Here is a 10714-nt window from a genome sequence, read left to right on the forward strand (position 1 = left end):
TAAGGAAACAAACTTTTATCGACCATCTAACATTGTCACAGTTATTCATTTGAAGTACAAGCATATTTCTCCAAAGTTGATGACTCTTTATCGGTGAGAAATCTTTCTGTGAAAAATCCAGGTTGCTTAGGCCGTGGTAAAATTGCAGTCTCACTACCTAACATTAAAACCACGTACGACATGTTCGGCCTATCTTCTGGACGTTGTTGCACACATAGAAGACCCACATGGATACATCTTAACACCTCGGACATAGAGACCAGTAAAGGTTTCTCCATCAATGGATCTGTTAGTTCCAAAGGCTTGCCTTCATTCCATAATTTCCAGGCCTAAAGCAATTGAGCAAATTAATTTTGTTGTTAGAGATCATAGAAGAAATTCAATTTAGAAGAAACAAGAACAATTTCAATTCAATTCAATTCTTACATGCCCGAGAAGGTTGTGATCGTGGTCAGGATGATAAAAACCTCTATTTTTCTTTCCGCTCACTATCTCTAATAGTAAAACACCGAAGCTGTAGACATCAGATTTCACTGAAAAGAGCCCATCTATCGCATACTCGGGAGACATATAACCACTACATAACATCATCAAAGAATTTTTTTACTTTTATTATTTTAAATTAACAATTGAAATATGTATTATGCAAAATAGATTCAAGTCTTGTGCACTGTACTCACTAAGTTCCAACCACCCTTTTTGTATTTGCTTCGGTCTGACCAGCACTGAATATTCTTGCTATACCGAAGTCAGAAATTTTAGGGTTCATTTCTTCGTCAAGAAGAACATTGCTGGCCTTTAAATCCCTATGAATAATTCTCAATCTTGAATCTTGATGAAGATAAAGAAGTCCTCGAGCAATCCCCATTATAATATCAAATCGCTTTTTCCAATCGAGTGAAGTACCTCTTGTTTGATCTAAAAAAATTAGTACCCAATTTAATGACCCTTTGTTAACTTCATTTAAACTAAGTAAAAATATGTGTGAAATGTTGAGAGGGCTAACCAAAGACAAAGGAATCCAAACTTTTGTTGATCATGTACTCATAGATCAACATCCTCTCCTTTCCATGAATATAACAACCCAAAAGCTTAACGAGATTCCGATGTTGAAGTTTTGCGATTAAAATAACCTCATTCTTGAACTCTTTCGTGCCTTGTCCCGAATCCTTTGAGAGCCTTTTCACTGCAATTTCTTGACCTGTCGGTAGTTGACCCTATAGATCACCATTTAAACATTCATGATAAAATCATATAAAAAAGATCATTTAGACCTAATCCAAATATTAAGTTGGCAACATGAATGTAACTTTCCATCCAATTATACATATATAAGATGTTACCTTGTAAACAGGACCAAAACCACCCTCTCCAATCTTATTTTCAGGCGAGAAATTGTTAGTGGCAGCTTCAATGGTAATCAAATCAAATACATTCAAGTCTAGCTCTTCCTCTTGACTATCATCTGTATGATCTCTATCTAGATTTGTTCCTGTTAAATTGGAGCCAAAAATAAATAAAAAATTTGTCGGATATATACGAAATAGAGGACGAGAAAAAGAAAAACTTAGTACCTAAACTATCTATATTTTAAGAAAATAGAAAAGAATAAACAATATGGAAATGAAAATAAACTTTTCCCCCAAGTAATACAATCACTTGTAGATTATTTTGATGATCTATAATATAATTCTTGTCAAACATAACTATAGTACATGCAAAGTAAAAGCATACATGTTTTGCACAATTGTATAAGCAAGACCACATTGTGTAAAAGAATTTAAGTGTGGATGAGTTATTTTACCTCCTCTGTTTCTTCTTCTCCTCTTCAAAATTATGTACCAACTGATTGAGCCCAAGAGAAGCATCCCTACAACTACTGATACGATAACGATCAACAAAACTAGCTTTCCCTTTCCCTTTCCCTTGTTGGATTCTACATAAGCGGCAAAAGCAAGAATTATTTCACCTCAAACTTCATTCTAATTTAACTTAATCTACATTTGTTAGCTACCCTTTTTTCGGCTTGAACCTGAAAATTAAACTTCTTATGCTTAAATCTACCATCACACGATAAACTATATATAAATTACTTACGAATTTCCGAGGCTGCCATCCGTATGTAGAGATCCTCGCCATAGTCACTATAATCTCTAATATCAATCAGATCCTCAAACCAGAGTACACAACTACTAATTGGGGTATTAGCATAAGCCACACAGGAACAGTTTGCCAAGCACTCCTTTTCACACTCCTCCCTAGACCTCAAATTCTTGCGCAAAATATGTGAATTATCAGGTAATTTCAACATTTTATACAAACGAAACCCCTCGTCCTGCCCGCAATTCCATTGTGAATTCCGAACACATCCACCTGATAAGTCAAATTTATCCCAGTTTTCTTGTGATTTCGGTTTGAAGCCATCAAGACAATCGCAAGTTGGTGATTTATTAATATTACAAGTACCATAGGCACCACAAGAAGCATAATCATCACAATTATCTTTCTGCATGGGTACTATACCAATCCATGCTCTACGCTCATAGCTCCATGCGACATAGTCAATTGAGCCCGATTGATTAACGACGAACCTTGTAATGGTGGATTTGTCATTGTTTTCAAACGAGTAATATGCATTATCAGCATTAAAGACAGAAATTGGCAAGAACACAGAGTTTCTAATCGGCTCTGGACTTCCACCAAATCGAACCCCATCCCAAGGCCCGCTTCGATACTCAATTTTCGATCCCTTATGAAGGACTAAAGCTGGTAGCCCACGGGCATCCACACTATAAGTATAATCACCAATAGCAGGGTCATTTGAATTCTTCCACGACGACAGATTCCAAGTCTGACCTGTTTTTAAATTCCATCCTAGCTTCATTCCTTGAATCAACGTATCGCATGGATGATCGAAACTCTGCCATAAGTAATTTTCCGAATTACCATCTCTCAGAACAAGATTTCCAGATTCAAGGAGCTGTACAATTGGATTCACCGCTGCTCTCCATGAATTTGAAGTCCAGATAGGACTCTGTGTTCCATTGAGAATTACTATATTTCCATCGTTATCGATCTTTAGAACTCCTGATCGATCAGGTATTGGGTTGTTTCTGTTTGCCACCCAAATAGCTGTTAATGGTATATTCTTGAACCATATTCCTACATACCGATTTACCGAATTTTCAGGACTGAAGAATCCTAATTGGAAGGTTTGGGCAGATGAATTTAAGGTTTGCCCATCAACTATAGATTGATTTGGCGCTAAGGTATCAATCCCGATGGAGATTTCTGAGAAGAATGTTATGGAAAAAATGAAGAAGAACAAGAGCAAGGGAAGACCCTTCATCCTTAATCTCATCTGTTCTGTATTTTTCAATCTCTAATTTGAATACTAAAACATAAAATGCATTGGTTTTGTCTTGAAACTTGAAACTTTGCAAAAACAAACATTAAAACACTGCCAACCAAAGATGACTAAATTTTAACATTTTTTTAACATAGCAATTTGACTTGGACAATGTTGAGAAATAAATAATATTGTACCTCAAACCTTGATAAATTGGGGATGATGTTAGTATTCTATATTTATTATAATTTAATGATTTTTAAGTTGACTAGTAAATTATACGAAATTACACACTAAAATATTTTAATAGATTAGTTATCAAAATTGATATTCAATATCTTCATCATGTAAAGTCGAGGGTGTCGACCCGTGTATATCCATATCTTTGGTGAACTATACCACCAGAGTCATGTCGGTCTCGGACGAGATTTAAAACCATGGGTATATCACACTCCACGATAGTGGGGCCAAGGCCAACCACCCTCAATTTTCAAATTCCACTGCCATGAAAAGAGATCTGATAAATTTGAAATTCACTTATCAAATAAAGATTCTTTCAATTTAATTGATTTGAAAAAAGAGATCTTCTAGGTCTAGCAAGTCGAGATCAGTCAATGTTCCTTGGTTTGACTTTTCAATTAGAAATAAAAAGTTTGCTCTCCTCACTTTAATGGCCAGCCAAATTGAGATCACTATTTGACCCATTGATTTATGAGTGTTTGGTCCACAATGCACATCCACCCTTCAGTGGATCTGCACAAAACAAAGTTGGGGTCTATTTCTATTAAAGTGGGCACCAGATGGAGTCACTCGTGATTATGGTTGCAAAACTCATCCAACATTGAGAAGTATTGCACGAGTCGTCTTGATATTAGGCATTGACGAGATAGACAAACAAGTCAATGTATTTGACGAGATTTAAAACTCTACGCTCATTTTTCTCATTGTTGAATGAGACATCTCAAACATGTCGGAAAACTCGTTCGAGACGACTTGGTCTCATTCACGGACGAGACGAGATGAGATAAGACATCAAAATGAGTTTTAAAACTATGTTCTTGATCAACCTGCACACTAGGGATGTACATTCTGGTAAATCCGAATTGGACCGAACTGAATTTATACCAGCCAATTAGATCAAGCAACCAATGTTACAAAAGCAAGGCAAGACAACGGTATGATAATACAATATGATGACAATGCAGCAGTTGTCATTGATCAAGAAGGAAATCCAAAAGGAAGTTTTTGGTGCAATCGCTTGGGAATTGAGCCAATTGAATTTTACCAAATTAGAATCATTAGCTCCTGAGGTATTATAAATAATAATAGATGAGATCATGATTATAGTACAATATCTCTGAAATGAAATTGATTCAAGTAATTAGTGGATTGTGTCTCACTCATATACCTTTAATCGGGTTCGATCTGAGTATGACTAAAACTAAGACCAACCCGAAAATGTACAGTATCTAAAATGAAATAGATTCAAGTAATTAGTGGATTGTGTCTCACTCATATACCTTTAATCGGGTTCGATCTGAGTATGACTAAAACCAAGACCAACCCGAAAATGTACAGTATCTAAAATGAAATAGATTCAAGTAATTAGTGGATTGTGTCTCACTCATATACCTTTAATCGGGTTCAATCTGAGTATGACTAAAACCAAGACCAACCCGAAAATCTCGGGTTTGGGTTCGATTGGAGTTCAAATATCAAAGGTCAAAATCGAACCCATACCGAACCAAATTTTCTAGTATTTTTAGGGTTCGGGTTCAATTTGAAGGTTTGTATTGAAATATTTTTAAATAAATTGAGATTTAGGAGAGTTGAAGTTTGGATGTGGCACAGCCATCATGCCTTACCAACTCACCAAGCACTAATTTGTGTTAATATTGGTAAACATAAACCTAATATAATAAATCGGTTTTTGTTTCGGATTTCAATCCTTAAAATGGGTTCAATCCGATTTTGGAGGGGCAAACCCAGATTCGAATAGATATTTATCGGTTTGGATTCGGTCTTAACCTGATGGATTCAATCCAGGTTTGGTCCGATTTTTTATTTGGGTTTCGGGTTCTGTGTAAAATGTACATCCCTACTGCTTGGTTGACTACTGAAGACCACTTGATTTAAGCATATATGCATACATTTTTTTTATATAGGTAACCAAACCGTTAGAACGCATAACCAGGCTATTTTAGCACTTCAATTCATATGAAATTAGTAAGGACTTGTCACACATCTTAGGGATCTCTTAGTAAAAGTTGGTGTGGTAATAGTAGCTCTCTTTTCTATTATCTGTCTTAATTATTGGTGTGACAAAACGGTACAGCATGGCCTTTTCTGGACATGGAGATCCAATCTACCGTTGAGAAGGACTTTGGTGGCATTGGAAAGCAAGTTTTCTCAATTCTGGAATCATTAAATGACTATAGATCTTGCTTGTAGCCAAGGTCCACGTGCATGTCTAGAACTTTCTAGATGGGATCTTACGTGGCTGATTTCATGACCTTTCAGAAGAAACTATAATTAAATTAATTCACGGTGTTTGAACTTTGAAGTTTCAACTCTTACGAGGTGGCGTTTCCTGACCATTCCAATCCATGGTTTTCAAACTCGAGAACTCTAGTCGGCTCAACTCGGATATCTCCGAATAGTCAACTTGAAAATTTGTGAGTCAACTTAGATAAGTCAAATAAAAATATATTAAACTTATAAATCAGACTATTAAAAATTATCAAAATCTATTATAGCTTGGCCATCCAACGTTTCTTGAAATCTACTGGGAAATTGAATTTTATATCGAAAATGCCCTTAAAATTTTGTTTTTTTTACCAAAATGCCCTCATATTCCAATTTCCCAGGTCTATTTGTTGCTCCTCCAATGTCCAACGTGTATTTATTAGTAAAATCCATTTAAAAAAAGACAAAGATATAGTCCAGTTAGCCACCTAATATAGGGATTAGTAAAATAAATTTGCTTCCAAAAGACTCAATATCACATTAAAAATTTGATGCCGCGAAGTATTAAATTTTTTATATTAAACATTAATATCTTTATTGACTTCTAGAAAGAGTAGGAATGATAATGTTTCAATATACATAATCTAATTTAACTTATTAATCAATTATAACAATATTTTAAATATTAGATATATGTGTCAATTATTAAATTTTTCTCTTGATTTAAATAATATTTAAGTACACCTCACATTAGAGGTGCAACTTGATTCCATTTGAGATCAAATTGGAACCAAACTAGCATAAGCCAGTTCTACTTGTTAAGAATTAGAATTGAATAAATCCAAATCGAACTAAAGTCGGTTTGGTTTGGTTTGGTTCGATTTGATTTTATGGATTGTCAATATTCTATAAATTGTAAGTAATATTTTTAATGAAAAATTAAGTATATAATAAATATAAAATTTCATAAAATAAATCATTAATTTATCCATAAAAAATCATTAGTTTATCCATAAAAGATCATTAATTTATATCCTAACTACTAAAATAATTCATAACAATTATTATATACATATATTTATTTATTGCATAAAGGTTCGGTTCTCGGTTTGGTTTGATTCTATACAAGCTTGATCAAAGAACCGATGGGTTGCCAGTATTCTATAAATTGTAAGTATCATTTTTAATGAAAAATAAGTATATAATAAATATAATTTTTTATAAAATAAATCATTAATCTATCTATAAAAAATCATTAATTCATCCATAAAAGATCATTAATCTATGTTCTAACTCCTAAAATAATTCACAACAATTATTATATACATATTTATTTATTTATTGCATAAGGGTTTGGTTTGACTCTATACAATCTTGATCCGAGAATCGAATCAAATTGATTGGTTCTCCATTTTTGTAGTCCAGAATCGAACCGTAACCTATTCCTAATTGAATCAAATCATCCCAAAACTATTGATTCGGTTCTCGGTTTGAACCAGACCAAGTTGCACCCCTAGCTCATATATGTGTCATACTTTTGACTTAGCACTAAACTTTAAAAAAAAATTTGTTTTAGTATTCCATATTAGTCCACTTCTACTTTTTTCATAAAATTCTCAATGATAATACAATGTTTAAAGGCCTATTTGAACTTTGGCATCATTTTCCCACCTGAAGGATAAAAACTTAAGATTTTTTTCCGGTTAATATGCTTTTCTTTTAATTTAAAAACCAAATATTATTAGGATCTCCTAGTTTTGGTTTGTATTGTCTAAAACTAATAAATATGGAAAATGCTGAATGACTCCCTCCAACATTACGCTTGACACTACAATAACGTTGCAGTGGCAATCTAAGGTTCTTTGTCTTGGAAAAATTCAGGTTTTACCTCATAGGATTCAAAATATTAATCTACACTAACCATGTCATCCTTTACTATCTTCTTTCCAAGAAACCTATTATATTTTTACTCCAAGAGTTTGATTTGAAAATCAAAGATAAAAGGGGAGTAAATAATATAGTCCTGGATCATCTATCCCGTCTTGTCTTCTCGGATTCAATTGAAAATAAACTCATTCAAGAAATATTCCTTAATGAGCAACCTTTCCGCTATTCAATTTTAAAAAGTTTTGATACTTGATTTTTTATCATGTCGAGGATTATTAGTGACATGAGGATTATGAGTTCAAATACCCACAAATTTCTTTTTCCATGAAGAATTCTCGTGTATATTTCTAATTTTTTTATTTTATTTTATTTTATTTATTTACTTTTTTTTTTTTTTGTGTGATGAGTAGGTCCTATTAGGACCCACTACTACAAACTTATTTTGAATCACTCTGGTGATATAGAAAATAAAGATCCAAAAGGCTTCGACGACAATGTTTTTGACTTTATCCTTTTGTGATAAAAGTTAAGTTCCACATTGAACAAAGATAGAATGGTATATGGTTTATGAAGTATTTTGATTTTCTCATTGGCCACATCGGCACTTCCCTCTCTCAATCTCGACACATTATATCCATTTAACATCAAAATATTCAGAGAAGACACCTTTGAGCTACTTGAACAACATGCTCCAAATGTCTTGAAGAATGTTAACACATATGGCAAAAATGATGAAATTTATAGGTTTATCTACAAATAAGTGTGTAGGGATCAGAAACAATATTTCATCGACTGTCTAATTAACATTGCCATAGTTACTTCATTTGAAATACAAGCATATTTCTCCGTAGATGAAGACTCTTTGACGGTGAGATATCTTTCTGTAAAAAACCCAGGTTGCTTAGGCCGGGTAAGATTTCAGTCTCACTACCTAACATCAAAACCACGTATGACATGTTTGGCCTATCTTGTGGACATTGTTGCACAAACAAAAGACCCATAAGGATACATCTTAACACTTCAGACATGGAGGCCTGAAAAGGTTTCTCCCATCGTGGATCTGTTAGTTCCAAAGGGTTGCCTTCATTTCTTAATTTTCAAGCCTAAAGCAATTCAAATTCATTATTTTGTTACCATCAAAGAATTAAAAAGACGAGTGATCATAGCTTCCGATTAAAATCAATTTAGAAGGAACAAGAACAGTTTCAATTTAATGCTTACATGCCCGAGGAGGTAGTGGTCATGCTCATGGTCAGGATGATAAAAACCTCTGTTTCTCTTTCCGCTCACTATCTCTAATACTAAAACACCAAAGCTGTAGATGTCGGATTTCACTGAAAAGAGCCCATCTATGGCATACTCCGGAGACATATAGCCACTACATAACAGCATCAAAGAATTTTTTTTTTCTTTTATTATATTAAATTAACATTTGAAATATGTACATGTAGAATAAATACATGTCTTGCGCACTCACTAACAAAGTTCCAACCACCCTTTTTGTATTTGCTTCAGTCTGATCAAGCAATTCCCATTATGATATCAAAGCGCTTTTTCCAATCGAGTGAAGTACCTCTTGTTTGATATGAAAAAATTTGCAGCCAATTTATTGAGCTTTTGTTAACTTCAATAAATTAAAGTAAAATATATGAGAACTGTTGAGAGTGTAGAAATCTGATTTTATGAGAATTCTTGGATGAATATTACATGAATCCTATTTGGGTATTTATAGAGATTACATCAACCAAGATAAAAGAAACTAACTTAATATAGATATACTAATCAACTATAATTCCTAATTTAAAATATTTTAATAGATATTACAAAATATTTTATTCTCAATTACCCCCTCAGCCTTCCTTTTATTATGAGATACATTGACAATTATACAATGCATCTCATGCATCATAATATGATGCATACAATCATCATAATGTTATCAGGAAAAAAAAAAATTCATTAAAATTTTCATCTTAACTATAATAGATTTGATTAGTACAAGATGTTACCTTGTAAACATGACCAAAATCACCCTCTCCAATCTCATTTTCAATTGAGAAATTGTTAGTTGAAGCTTCAATGGTAGTCAAATCAAATACATGCAAGTCTAGGTCTCCCTCTTTACTCTCATCTGTATTATCTCCATCTTGATTTCTACCTGTTTTACATTGAAAAAAAAAAAAAAGAACTGTGGGATATACAAAATAGAGAAAGCGAAACACTAAACCTCATGGCTACACTATAACAAGAAGAAAGTCTTGGACATGTACACCACATACTATGGTAACTAAATAAGAGCCATAGACGTCAAGGCCTCCAATTAATGTTCAGATCACCTAAACTATCTATACATTAAGAAAATAAACAAGAAGGAAATGAAAATATCATATCTTAAACTTTTTCCCTCCTAAACCATCCAAATAATGCAATCAGTTGGGAGGTTATTTCAATGTTTTAAATTATGATTCTTGTCAAACAAGGTTTGACGTCAAGGCCTCCATGCATGTTCTGCACATTTGTATAAGAACGGAAGTGTGGATGAATTATTTTACCTCTGTTTCTTCTCCTCCTCTTTCAAATTATGTAAAAGCTGACTGAGCCCAAGAGAAGCATCCCTAGAACTACTGATACCACAACGATCACCAGAGCTGGCTTCCCCTTGTTGGAATCTACATAAGTTGCAAAAAGTACGAATTAATTCTTCTCAAACTTCATTCTAATTTAACCTAATCTACCATCAGTTAGCTACCCTTTCGGCTTGAGCCCGGAATTTTTAACGCCCATCCTGAATCTAGGCTGTTCTTATACTTAAAACCAAGGTTTTTAGAGGCGCGTGAGGCATACGCCTCTGAATGAGGCTCATAAAAAACGCCCTGAGGCATCGTTGAAATTAAAAGGCATACACCTCACTTTAGTTTATTTATTTCTTAAATAATGCATTTTTTCCTCTTAACTTCTCCTTGTTCTTCTTTATACTTTACTTCTTTCTTTCTTTATTTATTTATTTATTTT

General features: G+C 33.5%; 1 pseudogene across 1 annotated transcript; it reads right to left on the bottom strand.

Moving 5' to 3' along the window:
- On the bottom strand, positions 1 to 3420 carry LOC147387375 (G-type lectin S-receptor-like serine/threonine-protein kinase At4g27290; annotated as a pseudogene). Its single transcript, XR_015171280.1, has 7 exons — positions 2098 to 3420; positions 1805 to 1936; positions 1344 to 1492; positions 1007 to 1217; positions 681 to 918; positions 427 to 577; positions 1 to 329 (listed from the first exon to the last, which is right to left on the bottom strand). The product of XR_015171280.1 is annotated as a G-type lectin S-receptor-like serine/threonine-protein kinase At4g27290 (transcript).
- Positions 3421 to 10714: the final 7294 nt, after the last annotated feature.

Source organism: Akebia trifoliata, chromosome 13 (assembly GCF_017979445.1).
Source record: "Akebia trifoliata isolate Shusen 1 chromosome 13, ASM1797944v1, whole genome shotgun sequence".
NCBI lineage: Eukaryota > Viridiplantae > Streptophyta > Magnoliopsida > Ranunculales > Lardizabalaceae > Akebia > Akebia trifoliata.